The sequence below is a fragment of the Sturnira hondurensis genome, unplaced genomic scaffold (assembly GCF_014824575.4).
Source record: "Sturnira hondurensis isolate 20B ecotype Veracruz unplaced genomic scaffold, ASM1482457v3 Scaffold0009719, whole genome shotgun sequence".
Classification (NCBI taxonomy): Eukaryota; Metazoa; Chordata; class Mammalia; order Chiroptera; family Phyllostomidae; genus Sturnira; species Sturnira hondurensis.
Window position 1 is genome coordinate 14,359,345 of NW_028082350.1, and position 15,016 is coordinate 14,374,360.

The 15,016-nt window shown below is 46.9% G+C and overlaps 1 protein-coding gene across 3 annotated transcripts in view; it reads right to left on the bottom strand.

Moving 5' to 3' along the window:
* Nucleotides 1-9,019, bottom strand: part of LCP1 (lymphocyte cytosolic protein 1) — a 66,214-nt gene extending 57,195 nt beyond the window's left edge. Inside the window, exon 1 of one of the 3 annotated variants that reach the window (XM_037057619.1) lies at nt 8,947-9,019. The gene's annotated coding sequence lies outside the window, so the exon portion shown is untranslated. Of the gene's footprint in view, nt 1-3,065; nt 3,152-8,946 lie in introns of those variants that run through there. The other 2 variants (XM_037057621.1, XM_037057620.1) reach the window with 2 other exon arrangements.
* Nucleotides 9,020-15,016: the final 5,997 nt, after the last annotated feature.

Consider the following 15,016-nt stretch of genomic DNA (forward strand, 5'->3'; position numbering starts at 1 on the left):
AATCAGGCTGTGTTTTAGAAAAACCCTGCTTCCAAAGGGAAGTGAGATGGCGAGCGTTGGAATGTGGGAGGGAAGAGGATCAGACTGTTCCAGAGGCCTTAAAGTGAGGACAAGCAGTGGTGGGGACAAAGAGATGCGGGCAGATTCAAGGGACCCTTGGCAGAGGCAGAAAGAATGTGCGAGAGCTTGACTGGGTGCCAGGGAAGACAAGGGTTGAGTACAGGAGGAGGAGTCAAAGGCGATGACCTCACATCTGCACGGAAAGTGGGTGTACCATCCAAATGCGGAACTGAGTTTGCAGAAGAGACATGATGAATGTAGGAAATGCTACCCAGTTTCCCCGGTTCCCACAGTCTTTGCGGGGCTGCTCTTCTCGTTGCTCTTCTGAGGCCGTGACCGAAAAGCCTTGGCTCCCTCTTCAACGCCCTTGCCTCTGCGCAACACTCGACAGAGAGCCATCCTTCCTCTGCTCCAGCTCCTGTCTCCATGAGCAATTATTGTTCTTTAATTGCAAAGTGAACCATTTTATTTTGAACTCCTGCTGTCCTGCTAAATTCCTAAAATTAAACACACTATTCCTGTGACACGTAAGCCCGCTGCACGCCATCTCGTGCTTCCCGAGTGCAGCCAGGAGCGCCCGGCTGGCCCAGGGCTGCCGGAGAACTCCCAGCCTCCTGGCCTTGTCTCCACCCCACATGTGGTCAAAGTTGCATCCACTTTCCCTTCACAATCTTTCCCAGTGCTCTGCTTTCTAGGCCTCTCCTACATTATTTAAGCCCTGATTACACTACCCCTGGGCTTCGGATCAGCTTCGTGATTCTCGACTTCCTACCTCGCTGCTCCTAAATACAGCCTGCACATTACCACCACACTACTTCCCACAAGGATACACTTCCTACTAATCTCCTGCTCACTCCTCATCTGAGATCACTCACCACTTCCAGGATAGTATCCAAAGGTTGCCTGGATTCATCTTCCAAGCTTCATTCCCACAACGTAAGTCCCTTGGTGTTTTTGAGCTGGTCTGTTACACCCGCTCACACACCCACACACTTCTCATTATGCCTATCAGAATCATGGGATCTCTCTTGTTGCCAGCTCTCCCCACTCCCCACTTCTGTCCATCAGAATCATTCTCCTAGAATTAAGCTACATACCTTGTGGATCCCAGTGCAAAACCAGAATGAGGACTCCCGTGTTCATAAATGACTAAGAATGTTTAGATGGTGACAGCACAGCATTGAGCCAAGTGTAGAGACCTTTTGAGCACACAACCTGTGACACTGCATGGGTCATACATGCTTGAAGCTGGCTCTGATCAAGAATCCTTCCTTCAATCCTGAGAAAAAAATTCTGGAGGTGTCATCAACCCTGATCTCAAACTATACTCCAAAGTTATAGTAATCAAAACAGTATGGTATTGGCAGGAAAACAGACACACAGACCAACAGAATCAAAATAAACCCAACACATATATAGGCAACTAAGTTACAAGAAAGAAGCCAACAATATATGAAGAAAAGTCTCTTTAATAAATAGTGTTGGAAAAACCAGACAGCTATCATCAAAACAGTATGATACTGGCATAAAAACAGACACTCAGACCAATGGAACAGAGTAAAGAGCCCAGAAATAAACCCACACCCATATGGTCAATTGATATGTGATAAAGGAGATAGGAACAATGAGGTAAACACAATCTATTCAATAAATGATATTTTTAAAATGGAAGGATACACACAAAAAATAAATCCATCTGTTTAAACTGCCATCTTCTAACATATATAAGAACAAATTCAAAATAGATTAAAATCGATTAAAAAATAACTGGACAAAACTCTACATCATACACAGAAATTAACTCAAAATGGACTAAAGACTGGAATGTAAGACTTCAATAAAATACAAACAGGAAGGGCCCCCTTCTCTTTGCTAGATGGGGTGTTAACCAATTCATGAGTTGTTTAATAAGGCCAATTAGATTTTGAAATTTAAAATGAAATAAAATACAAAAATAAAGCATACACATTAAGCTTCTGGACACTGGTCTTAGAGGTGCTTCTGTAAATTTGACTCAAGAGAAAGGTAAACAAAAGCGAATGCTTCCAACTAAGAGCTTCTGAACAGCAAAGGAAACTCTGAACACAACCGAAAGGCAACCAACTGAATGGAGGAAGACTTTTGCAAATGATACTTCCAGTAAGGGGTTAATCTTCAAAATCTGTAAAGAACTCATACAACTGAGCAACAACAAACCCAAACAATTCAATGAGAAATCAGGCAAAGGACCTGAAGAGTCATTTTTCCAAAGAGGACATACAGACACGTGAAAAGATGCAATTAGTTTTTAGAAAAATGCAAATCAAACTCACAATCGGGGGGTCCCAGTTCCCCAACAGGCTCCCCAAGCCAAGGTTCCAGTACCTGGAAGAGAAGCCGCCATATCTGGCTGTGAAAACTGGTGGGAATTGTGGCTGAGTGAAGCAGAGGGAGGCCCAAGGCCCAGGCGGTCAGTCCTCTTAAAGGGCCCACAAGTGGATTTACTCAGTGAGGAGCAGCTTTCTCCCAGACACAGGTGCTGGCAGAGGGTATCGTTCCTTGGCTGAGCCCCCCACTCACCCAGCCTGCTCATGCAGGCCAGCACCAAGTCTGAGTCCCCATCACCTGGAGGTACTGTTTGCCTACTGGGAAGATTCCATGAGACCACACCCCGGCCAAATTGCTGGCCCACCCAAGCCATTTCTAGCGGCTATTCCATACAAATGTCTTATCTCTGCTTAGGCTACAAACTTTCCTAAAATCTCTCAAAGGTCCACAAACCTGAAACACGCAGCACTCGGCTTCAGCACGCCCTGTGCCCCTTGCCAAGTGGTTCCAAGTCTAGCACTCGTGGCAGCCAACCTCAGTTCACGGCTTAGCCTCTCCAAGACGCCTCTGAGGCCAGCACGGGCAGCAACCCCTGCACATCATTCGTACCTCACACCAGGTGGTCCTGGGCCAGGCACTCAGTGGCCGACCTTGGCCTGCATCAGAGCCCCTCTGAAACAGCCCCAGATCCAACATACCTGATGATGAGCTTCAGACCACACCGGAGCCGCCCACAGCCACCTCCACAAACCACATCCAGAGAGAGGAGACTTGGCAGGCACCGGAGCCCTGCCAAAGCAAATCTTGCTCTGTGAGGTCAGCACAAGGACTAACTCCCCTGCACTGTAGTCACCGCCAGTTCTCCCAGCCAATCACCCTACGGGCCAGCCCCTCCCACTGATGTGCCAACGGCAATCAAGGCTCAAGTACAACTGGATGGCACGTACAACCTACTCCTGGAGCACTTGGCTCAGGTGACCAGGTGACCGCAGGACCCTACCTCAGGCCACTCTGCCAAGAACAGGAGACATAGCAGTTCTGCCTGATACACAGAAACAAACCCAGCAGGGTGGCCGAGATGGGGAGACAAAGAAACACGGCCCCAGCGAAAGGACAGAAGCTCCAGACAAAGAAGACACAAAAGGGAGACATGCACGCTACTCAGAGGTCAAATCACAGGTTGAAAGGATGCTCAGCGGCCTCAGGGGGCGCGTGGCTGAACCCAATCAGAACTTCGACAGAGGGAGAAAAACATACAAATGAAGAGAGCAAACCTAAGAAGAATGAGTCGGGAAGGAGGATGACATTCACGGAAATAAGAACGGCGGGTCCCCCGCAGATGGACGGTGCACCTGCCGCTGCCCCACAGAGATGGACGCCACTTCTGTGCGATGCCGGCGTCACCACCCCTGTCTGCAACAGTGTGACCCACAGCAGTGTGACAAAGGCTGATCCTTGCTGTGATCACCAGGTAGGGGGCTGTTCATAGCTGCAAATATTATTTTCGTAAGATGCCAAGTCCATAGACAATGTCATCTCTGCGGTATTTCTAAGTCGTAAAAAGTTGAATTCAGCACATCATGCAGGCTCTGACTATTTCAAAGGTAGAGGATTTGTATACTTTTCGTTTATAGCAACCCCCTACATATTCACTGACACTTCTTCACCCATTTACACCAACAGGCCTCACAACAGATGCAGGCTGGTGTGACTGGACCCACTCACCTGAACTCCCCACCATGGGAACAAGGCTTCCTGCGAGTCTGTAAGCAACAGGCTGCTGCAGCTGCCGACAGAGTGTCTGAGATGGTCCCGCCCGCCCAGAATACAAATGCAAAAGCAAAGATTTCTCAATAAGCAAATAGAAAACAAAACACGACGAGGAGTGTGAATCAAATACTGAAATGGAAAGTCATAGGCCTTTTAAAATCACAAACCTAAAAATATGGAGTAAAAAAGAAACAATCGGGAAAATATTCGAGGAGCATGGTACTTGGGAGAAGCACAGGACATGAACTTAGACCTCGCAGAGAAAAGCCTGGGTTCCGGAAGGTTAGTGGATCTTGTGTGAGGAAGGCGTTTTCACTTTTCTCGGCTGAATTTACATGTAAATTGGAAAGCTCGCTGCTACTTGTATCACAGGTTTATTTGGAGAATAAATGAGATATGCCATGGCTGGTGTGGCTCAGTGGCTTGAGCACTGGCCTGCAAACAGAAAGGTCACTGGTTCGATTCCCAGTCAGGCACATGCCTGGGTTGTGGGCCAGGTCCCCAGTTGGGTGCGTGTGAGAGGCAACCAGTCACTGTATCTCACACACATTGATGTTTCTCTCCTTCTCTTTCTCCCGCTCTTCCTTTCTAAAAGTAAATAAAATCTTTAAAAAAAGAGAGAGAATAAATGAGCTAATCATGCTAACACACTTAACAATGGTCTTACTGCCAAATTTTATTGACCCTGAATTTGTCGACTGTGACATATAAAATACCTAAATTGTTCATTATGTCAGTTCAAATTCACTCAGTCCACCTCTTTCCTAAGATTCAATTGGAATCTATTTTTGTTTACTTGTGCCCCAGGCCTGGGGCCTTGACAACATCACGTTTAACACATGCAACAAGCCCACAAGGCAGGTAGCATTTGCTCTTTTTTAAGAAAATGGAGGCCCAGATGACAAGTTTTCATTTTTTGCTGTTCATTTGCAGCTGCAGTATGAAAATATGTCTGGTCAAGTTCTCCATTTTTTAAATAGATGCATGAATCAGCTGTCAGCCTCTGGGTACTGGGCCAAAGGACAGTTGGCTTAGCTTCTGTGAATCCCTACAACAGTTTCCTAATTCCAGTTTCCTAATTCCAAAGGCTCACTTATTAAGCAAGTGTTTCTTGTGTGTAACGAAGTGCCCAGGAAGACACAAAACCAACACAGGTAAAGAGCATCCCAGGGACCTCGTGCAGGACAGAGCCAACAATGACATAGATCATTTTAGATCAGTCTGTTGGCAGAGAAATGGGATGGACTGGGAAGCGACTGGAAATGGGAAGGGTTAGGAAGCCCTGCCTGTGGACGAGGTAGGCGGTGGTCACCGCCAAGCCTGGGAAAAAGAAACAGAAGACATGCCCCAGAGCTTGACATGAGAGAGGATGAATGAGAAAGATGAGTCAAGGGCGATGGAGGTTAATTACACAAGGAGTTCGGGGAAGAGGGATGTCCTGCATAGACAGACACACAGCATTTAGGAAAGAGGAGGATGAGCCACAGTGACCCTGAGGCATCATGGCGAGGGTGAGGGAGAGCTGGCCTGTGCACAGTGCAAACTGTGGAACTGGAGCTGCAGCTGGGGCTGAGGCAGAAGCCACAGGACTGTGTGCAGCAGCACAAGATGAATCGAGCTATTGGAGAGAGCCAAGGCTGGGAGAAAGCACTTCGAAGCTAATGAGCGCAAGTTCAAGGGCTGACACCTAACATGAAGAGGGGCCAACTCAGTCAAAATTTTGATGTGAACGAAAATAAAGTAGATTTAGATGATATGTTACATTTTAGATGATTTTTAGATTATGTTAGATAGTAAAGAAATTATATTTTACCCCCTTTTTTCTGCACCCAAGAAAGTTCAAGTAGCAATAAAGGAGAAGGCACGGGCACTCCAAATTCTATCCACTTTGAGAAGAATCGCATCCAGGGAAAAGAAACCGTGGCTCACAGTGAAGTCCCTTGAGCTGCGCAGCTGGTGCTCATAATGGGAACTAAGCACCAGGGCGTAAGACAGCTTCCACCCGCCAGTCTCAAGGATCCCAGTGTCCTACAGCAATCGGCACACCCGAACTCATCCGTTCACTATTTTCCCCACTCACCCCACTTTCCACAAGGCACTCAGCCCACCACGGAGAACAAGTGGTGGGTAAGACACACGGTCTGTTCCTGTGGAGCTCACAGGCTAGCCCGTGACCTGGTGCATCCTGCCGCTTTGCTTCCCACCCAAAGCGATCAGGGCTGAACCTCAGTGACGCTTCCCGTTTGCCTTCGGCGGTGTACTATTCGTGGAGGAAGGCTGGTGCTTGTTGATCAGCAAGTGCAGGTCTTCTTTTAGGTGAGTGATATGGTGGCTAGGAAATGTGAGAAATACAGGCCCAGGGGGTCACATGGCTTCACTGGAGTACGTGCGTACTTCCTGTCACCCCTCCAGAGGGCCCTCTCTGCCCCTCACACTGTGACGGGTTCACCCTACAAAGGGCTCCCTGTCCCCGATGAACTCCAGGAAGAGGAGTGCAAACCGGGAGGGAGAAGGACGCTTTGCCAGCTGATCTGCCTTCTCACGGCTCTGTCCTATTTAGAGCAAGAGATGATGGTCAAATAAAAAAATGCAATTCTTTTATAAAATTAAGAATCAAGCAAGAAGCAAGCACCAGAATGAATGCAGTACGGCCTCTCCAACACTGCTTTTGGTCCCGGATTTACCGCAGCCACTGAATTCACAAACTGTCACATTGTATAGTGTCCAGAGGTAGAAAACCATGCTTCAGACTAAGTACGCCAAGTCTGCCTGCCCTGGGAGGTGGCGTAAGTGAGCTCACACGGTCGTTTAAATCTCTAGGCCACGTTCCTGCCTGGGGCGTGATGAGTCCATCCCGAACGCCCACAAGGACCAGGCTGGTAACTGAACTGCCTGAAATGAGCCCAGTTTAAGGGGCAGGGACTCTGGCAGGCGGGAAAACCCATCTTGTCCAAAGGGAGCAGCAGAAGGAATGCAGGTGCAATTGTTTAAGAGAAATCAGAAATCTGCATTTCCATGTGAACTCCTCCGGTTTTTTTATAAATTGGCAATGAATTGAGAACAATTTTAATCCTCACCCGTGGATATGTTTTATTGATTTTAGAAAGAGAGGAAGGGGGTGGGGGAGAGAGAGAGAGAAAAACATGGATATGTGAGGGAAACATTGATTGGTTGCTTCCCACATGTGCCCTGACTGGAGATTAAACTCACAACGTAAGGGTGTGTCCTGACTGGGGATTGAACCTGCAACATTTTGGTGTACGGGACAATGCTCCAACCAACTGAGCCACCCAGCCAAGGCTGTATTGGCAATGAATTTTAAAAACTTAAGTGTCATGTTGGTTACTCTGTAACTGACTCATCCAGAGGTCACTCACTGACACCTTCTGGGTTGTGGCACGTCTGCTGTGTTTGTGCAGAAATACGGAAGGCGCTGCAGGTTTCGGACATTATTAACCTCAGCACGTGCCAGCAGTGCAAACACTCAAGAATGTTGAAGGCACACCGTTACAATGGAAATTATTTAAAAACTTAAAAATTGTGAGAAAATAATGTTACTGGTGCCTTCGGGTTGACGAGTTGAATAAGAAGAATGATACTGAATGGTTGATAAGTCGCACAAAATGTTGAAACAGCTTGACTTACGCAATGGTTATCTTCACTGTCATCACCAGCTAAAAATGGGGGGAAATATTTGGCATGGTAAATATTGGATGCCTAATGTTAATTCAGAAGAGAGATAGGAATTTGTGTAATTCCTACTTAAAGATGTTGCAAGGCAAGAATGATTCCATTAGTTCAAAGCCTGTTTTACCAAAGTTTGTGGGAGGTCCCAGTACAGATTCATTCATCCATTCAACAAATATTTATTACCCAGTCTAGTACTAGGCAATCAAATAGCTTTCTAAATACCTTTAGCCTCAGACTGGTGCATGTGAAAAAATATAAACACACGTAGTTACTTATTGCTAATTGATCAATAGTCCATAAATGAAAACTGGCAATAGAACCATCCAGCCTACATATTGAAAGAGCCTTAACAGTGAGGAGACAGGTTCACAGAGCTCAGCCAGATGGGGATAGATCATCCCGATTTAGTCCCAGGTCAGCTTTAGACACTTTTTTAAGTTGATGACACCAATGACAACAATCCCAAGCCATTCTCTCGGATCTTCCTTTGGGAATTTAGGGTGGAGCAATCCCAGTGACTGCGTGAGGACAGTTCTTCTACACACTATACACTTCATGGTCACACACTCAGGAAACACACCCGTTCTTTTTAAAACCACACTGTAGACCAACCACTGCACAGGGAAGTTTGCTGTTTCGGGAGACAGGGTCCCGGTTCCACCTGTGACTGGGGCTCAGTGACTTCCCTTCCCTGCGGACCCCCTCGGAAAGCTGCCCCTTCTCTCTTCCCAGGGAGAAAGGTGCCTGTTGAGCTTGGTGTGAGATTTCTAAAGGGCAGAGATGATTTGGGGACAGTTTGGAGGTCAAGCAGGAGGAAAAGTCCTCGCTTCCATTTCAGCCAGAACCACCCCTCCCCCGCCTCCCCCGTGGTTCCTTCATCCTCCAGCCAGAAAACACCAGTAACTCAGAAGGAAAATTTTGACCTCTTAAAAGCCACACCTCCTCTCCTGTAGGAAATCTTAACACATTCGATGGTCCAGTACTTCTACACCTTTCAGAAAACGTTTCTCTGTGAAAATGACTTTCTTCCCATTGAAAATAAGCACACGTAAGGGACATACATGTAGGAAGAAACACCCGGCACTGGGTCTAGCCCTCAGGTGCGGGTCTGAAACTCACGGCTGCTCTCCTTCACCGCAGCTTGTCTCCGCCACTCCCAGCACACGATTAGCAAAACCGGCCCTTCTGGTTCCTAAGGAAATACTTTCCACTGAGCCCCTGGTGGCCAGCTGGGTTTGTCCCGCCCCTAGTTCCACTTTGAATCACAGTGGTCTACCGCTTCAGCTCCTCACTGATCAGGGACACCTCCCTCTTACCTTCAAGATGTCAGGTGGTTCGCAACCGCACACTAAAAATAACCACAGTCAGTATGCCAATGAGGTGCTTTTTCCCCTCCCAGGTAGCATCGCCTGGGTGGAGGGATACGCCAGGTCACAAATCCTCTGGAACCAGTCCTTTTCAATGCTCTGGAGTCCGGGTTGGGAAGTGGAAGAAGCAGGAAAGAAGGGAATGTACCGGTTTTCTTAGCCTTTGCTGAAAGAAGATGTGGCTATGGACGTCTCTTTATGGTGCTGATTCTGGGTGGGTTGGGAAGTGATGGGGTTCATGGTGCCCTTGGGCCCAAGGAAGGCACCCCATCTGCAACAGCATGCTAGGGCTCCAGGGTTCATGCAGGGCAAGGTACCATCCAGTGAGAAACAGGGTCACAGGTGAAGTCCCCTCATCTTTGGTGGTTGGCATGCAAATCCCTTGTAAGTTTGCAGAATCTTTTCTTTGAAGCGAGTCTTGAACAGAACCATATTAATATGCCAAACAGGTAAAGGTGTACCTGCTCTGCTTGGAATTGCGGCGGAGGGAAGAATGAAGCCCCGTAACCTGTCTTCCCCAGGGCTCCTGACAGAGTTGGACACCACAGCCTCTCCCCTTGGAGCATGCTCCTTCACCTCGACTAGGTGGCAGAGCGAATGAAGGTGCCTTCTCCCCTCAGGAGGAGGCACCTGGGACAGGTGGAGGAGAGAAGCAATGGATTAAAACTTAATGCATTTCAACCCTGATAGGACACCTGCTGTCAAAACACACAGGTCGGGGGACTGAGGTGGCTGTAGATCTGGAAGGACTGTCAGAGGCATACTGACCTCATTGTGTGATACTGGAATGTAATTTGAGGTTTTACTTGTCCCACTGAGGTAGAAGAAACGCAAGTTCCTGACCAAGGGGAACGGGGAACGGAATGCACCGTTTCCTGTCCCAGTGATCTGAGCTCTTCCCTACTCTCAGTCCCCACAGAGTCTTAGCTTCACTTAAGGATAAAACACATAACTAACCAGGACGGTGGGCACAAAGCAGAACAATGGGTTTGAAGGGCAGATCCACCATATTTGCTGTTTAAGCCATGTCAGTACAAAGTGTCTCTGCTCACCCACGGCTCTAAATAATACAGGTCATCTCGGAGGACTGAACAGAAGGCATGCAGTTCGTACATCCTAAGGGCATGACACATGTCCCTCGTGAATTCAGGACTAAATCCTAGCCGGTCCCAAGGACTCAGCAGATTACTCTCCCGAAGTCTGGCATGCACCTGAGAAAGATGATGTGGTTTCGGAGCACCTTCCCCTCCAGCCAGGCAAAGGAGGGGCACATCGTCCACCTCTGTGAGGCTCACCAGCTGCCTCAAGGGTGCTGAGAACAAGACAGCTTCCACCCTTGGGTGGCTGGTCGAAATGCATCATGGATTCAGTCCAGCTCAGGAAATGCTAACAGCAGCTCACGAGCTCGATGCATGTGAAGGACAAGTCGAGGCCCCCTTACCTGCGTCGCTGTGCTTGGACTCTTCCAGGCACCAGCTGTCTCATAGGTCGTCTGCAGCCCAGCACATGTAAGGACCAGGTGCAGAAGGCAGAAACCTGCCCAGATGGAAGGCAGCCCTTGTTTCATAACCTGAGAGCAGCAGACTAGGTTCTCCGACGTACCGGCATCATCAGCCAAGTGCAGTACTTCATAGATAAATGCCCAGGGTAGGCCCTCCAGGCCTCCAAACCAAGCACTTTGGTTTGAATGTCAACTACAGTCACATAAAGCAGGACAATGCAGACAGGCAACCTAAGCTAGCTGTTCTCCAACAACTAGCATCTAATGAAAACTTGCCTCTACCTGGCACAAACTAAGTCCTTGACGTAGATGATCTCTTTCGGTCCTTACAGCACCCCGAGTTAGGTCCCGTTCTACCCAATCGTACAGGTGAGAAAACCATAGGGGCTTATGGAGGTTGAGCGGGTAGCCCAAGGGCCCAGAGCTAACGAGTGGCAGGGAAGGACCTGAAGATGGCCCAGCTGTGCTGTGCGGTGCTGGCTTTGATTGACATTTGATGCAGATACTAGAATTTTCAGTGAGCATGAGCATTGTGGGGTGAGATTAAGTATAAAATCGACCCTTAGCACAGTGCCTTCCGAGCACTGATAATTCTTCACTCACAGTCAACCTCAAGTTAAGGAAACAAGTATTTTTACCTTTTCTTTTTGGTGGACACAGTCACACCAAAAAGATACCTAGTGTCAGTTAGGTGCAGAGTAAAAGTCTAGTAAGATTGCTGAAGCTAAGGAAATACAGAGTTGTTTCTAAGTATTTGGGGTAATGCGAATAGGCAACACTAGTCTAATGAAGGGACATGAGAAAACATTAACATTGTAAAAAAAAACTCAACAGTTATAATTCTAAATAAGAAAAGCCTCTGAAAATGATTTAGAATTTCACTCCAATGTCTAAAATTATAAAACCTCAAATGAATCTTTGTAAGTTTTATTAGTTTAAGGTTTAGCACCTAGCAAAGTACCTTAGGCATAGTTGGTCTGCAATTAAATCATTCTGGAATGAGGGACTGAACTCATGAGTATGCTTTTAAAAGCAGATAGAAATTTGCCCTTCTATTATGTTTGGAGGTTTTGTTTTTTTTTTTTAAATCTATGACGCAGGTTGCATGACATTTCCTTGACAGTAAGGATTTCTTTTGAGAAGGAATGCCAGGATAATTCTCTAGTTCAAACAAAGGAAAGGAAATAATTATCATCTTGAAAGACAAAAAGAAATAACTAAGTAACTTGCAAAAAAATAATTAAGAACAGAAACAAAACTTTTGTCTTTGCAGCGAGGTATGAGAGTTAAAAAGGAAAGCAGCTTCAAATTATACTTTATATAACTTTTAAGAAAATATAAAATTGATCTTCACGCAGCAGAACGAAACACACAAAATAAAAGCACACATTTTTGCTTTCCTGCTGGTGAAAAGTGAAGATACACAATTAAACAATCAGGTACAGTCAGACCAAGAAAAGAGCTCTCTCTCAAAAGCATTTACTGCCCTGGATTATTGTGAGGACTCAAAAGTTTACCTGGTGTACAGTCAAAAAGAACTACTCATTTTAAAAAAGAACTTTTAAAAACTAATATGAGCATCGAAACACAAACTGCTCCAGCTATATCCATACCAGACAATTTAGATGAAATCCACACTGACTAAACTGCTTAGTAAATCTCTGTTCTGTTTTAAAACAAACAAGCAAGCAAGCAAACCAAGAGGAGTGCTACATGGAAGACAGTGAAGATGTCTAGCAACAATCTCTACGCCTTTCCAACAGAGCTGTGTCCTTCCACCGGCAGCGAATCTGAGATGCCCCAGTTACTCCCCATTATTCAGGAAAAGCCAGAGCGTTACTTGCAGGGTGCCCCGGGCGGCTGTTGCATGAAGCTTTTGTCTCATTTTAGCCACAGAGTACAAACAAAAACACAGACCCTATATCCTCAGATTTCCCCAGCCTCCTAAATACAAGCTGCTAAAGATGGAAAGTGTTGTGGTTCAGTTTGACAAAACTGATTACTGGGTTCTGCCCAACTACAAAGTTAATGGGACAAACAAATAGGCTGTAATGTGCGTTGGGTACAGTACACCCTTGAAATCAAAGAGAGAGCTGTATTATTTAAAGAGACAAGATTTTTTTAAGGGGAAAAGGACATTGAGGTAGTAATATTTTCAAAAGTAATAACAATAAACTACTCTAAAATAATAAAGCAATCCATATGGAATGTGATCTGTGCCTTACAAATCCAGTCTTTGTACATTATTGCCATAGATGAAGCATGTTGTGTTAGAATAACTGGCATGCACATAAAAAAACACACCAAGCCATGGATTTGCATGATAGCTATCTCATTGGTCTAACAGAATAAGTAGTAGAAGACAAAATATCCACACCTCAGGAGGTTACATATTAAATGGCCCAAGATTGTGCCTGGTACTTGCTAAAGGACACCTGCAGGGAATAAAGCCTGTTGGCCTGATTCCATGTGTGACAAAGCATTAAAAAAAATGGCTAAGCCTTGATTTCTGACTCTGCAATATTAAACAGAAGTTTTAAAGGCCAACCATCGATCAGTAAGACTGAATCCCAGTAGTTCTTTCTAACGAGCGGTGGTTCTGTTCATAATAAGGGCATAGGCACCTGACTCAATTTACATACTGCACCATACACGTTTTCCTGCTTAAAAATATAAACATTTCTCACACTTCCAAAATATGCACCACAAATATTACTTGAGGCAAAACCTAGCCATCAGACTTGCCTATTGTTAGCTTTTTTGTCTGTCTGAGAAGCTAAATCGAGCTATGAAGTAAACACAGGCAAAGCATAATAGATCCAGAAAATGAAGGAGACGATGGGATGGGAACACTGTGGCAGTACCAGGGACTCACACGCTCACACACTCACACGCTAAAGGAGAATAATGTGTGTAATACTTCCCAGAGTTTGATGAAACACTTTTTCACTTCTTCACTGACTGTTTTAAAATATATGCATGCTTTTAAGGAGAAAAAGGAAGGCTTGGTTAGGGGGTGAATTTTGAAAGATCCCAAAATTTCTACAGAAATCTCTCCTCTTCCAACACCTGTTTCTAAAGTCTCAAAACTTGTACTTAAAAAAAAAAAAAAGTACTGGAAGGAAGCTCCATCTACTTTATTTCCTGAGTCGGGTGCATACATACCTACTTAGTTCTCTCAAGCGCTTTCTCTCTCCAGTCTCCAGAGAAACATACACAGCCATGCAACACACGCGAGGTATTGATCATTGTACCCACACGTGGCACAGGTTCCTCAACACCATAACAGAAGAGACAAGTCACAAAACAGATGACTATGACAGTGAGAAATGGGTTTCTTTTCAAGTCCCGCTCCGATCCTAATTCCCCTCTTCCTACACAATTCCTTTTCATCCAAGAACTTTAAAAGGGTCAGAAGACAAAACAGTTTGAATCAAAGGAAGAGAAAGAAAACATAATGTTGGATTTTCCGGGGACACTGCCAAATCAGCAACCAGACCGGCCACGCGCAAGTGCCTCACTGGAAAATGCAGGCTCCGATCCTGGTACCCGAATTACACATGGTGTAATCAAGAAAAGTAAGTAACAGTGGTCACTGTCATTAAGAATAAAATAGTAATAACAATTGTCACCACGGGATTCCGTACAGCAGCTGCATGTGGAGCCGGCTTGTCCTCCAGTTCCCACCGCCCGCAGCCTCCACCGCCCGCAGCCTCCACTACCCGCTGCCTCCCTGGCAGCCCCACATCTGGGCTAAGCACAGCGCTTTGGGGCGGGGCCGGCTCTCTTGACCCGGTGGGCACGCGCCCGCCCCGCCCCACGGCGCCCCGCCCCACGGCGCCGTGCCCCGCCCCCTTCCCCCTGGCGACCGCCCCCCTCTCCAGCGCCTGCGCGCCCCACGGGCAGGGTGGGTGCATCGGCTTCCGGTTGCGGGCGCCCGTCGCCCTGGCTGCAGACTGCACCCTGGTGGTGACTGGCGACTGGGTGCGCTCTTTTGGGCGGACCCGCGAGCTCCCTTGACCAGTATCTTGCTGACTAAATAACTCGGGAAAAGAGCGAGATAAAAGAGGAGGAGTCGGCGGTTTTGAGGAGCAGTTGACTGCCCCGAAGGATAGCTAAGGAGTCCGATGTTTCCAAGCACCTCTGCAGACCACACGGAGGAGAAACCCCCGACCTCCTAGGGGACGCACTGGCAGGGGGCGCACCGTGAGCGCTGCTGGGCGCGGTCGCCTTTCGGGAGATGAAACGGCCGCGGTTTGCAGCTCTGTCCGATGCGCTTCCTTCCAGACTGTCAACGGAATACCGATGCAGTAGGCACTTA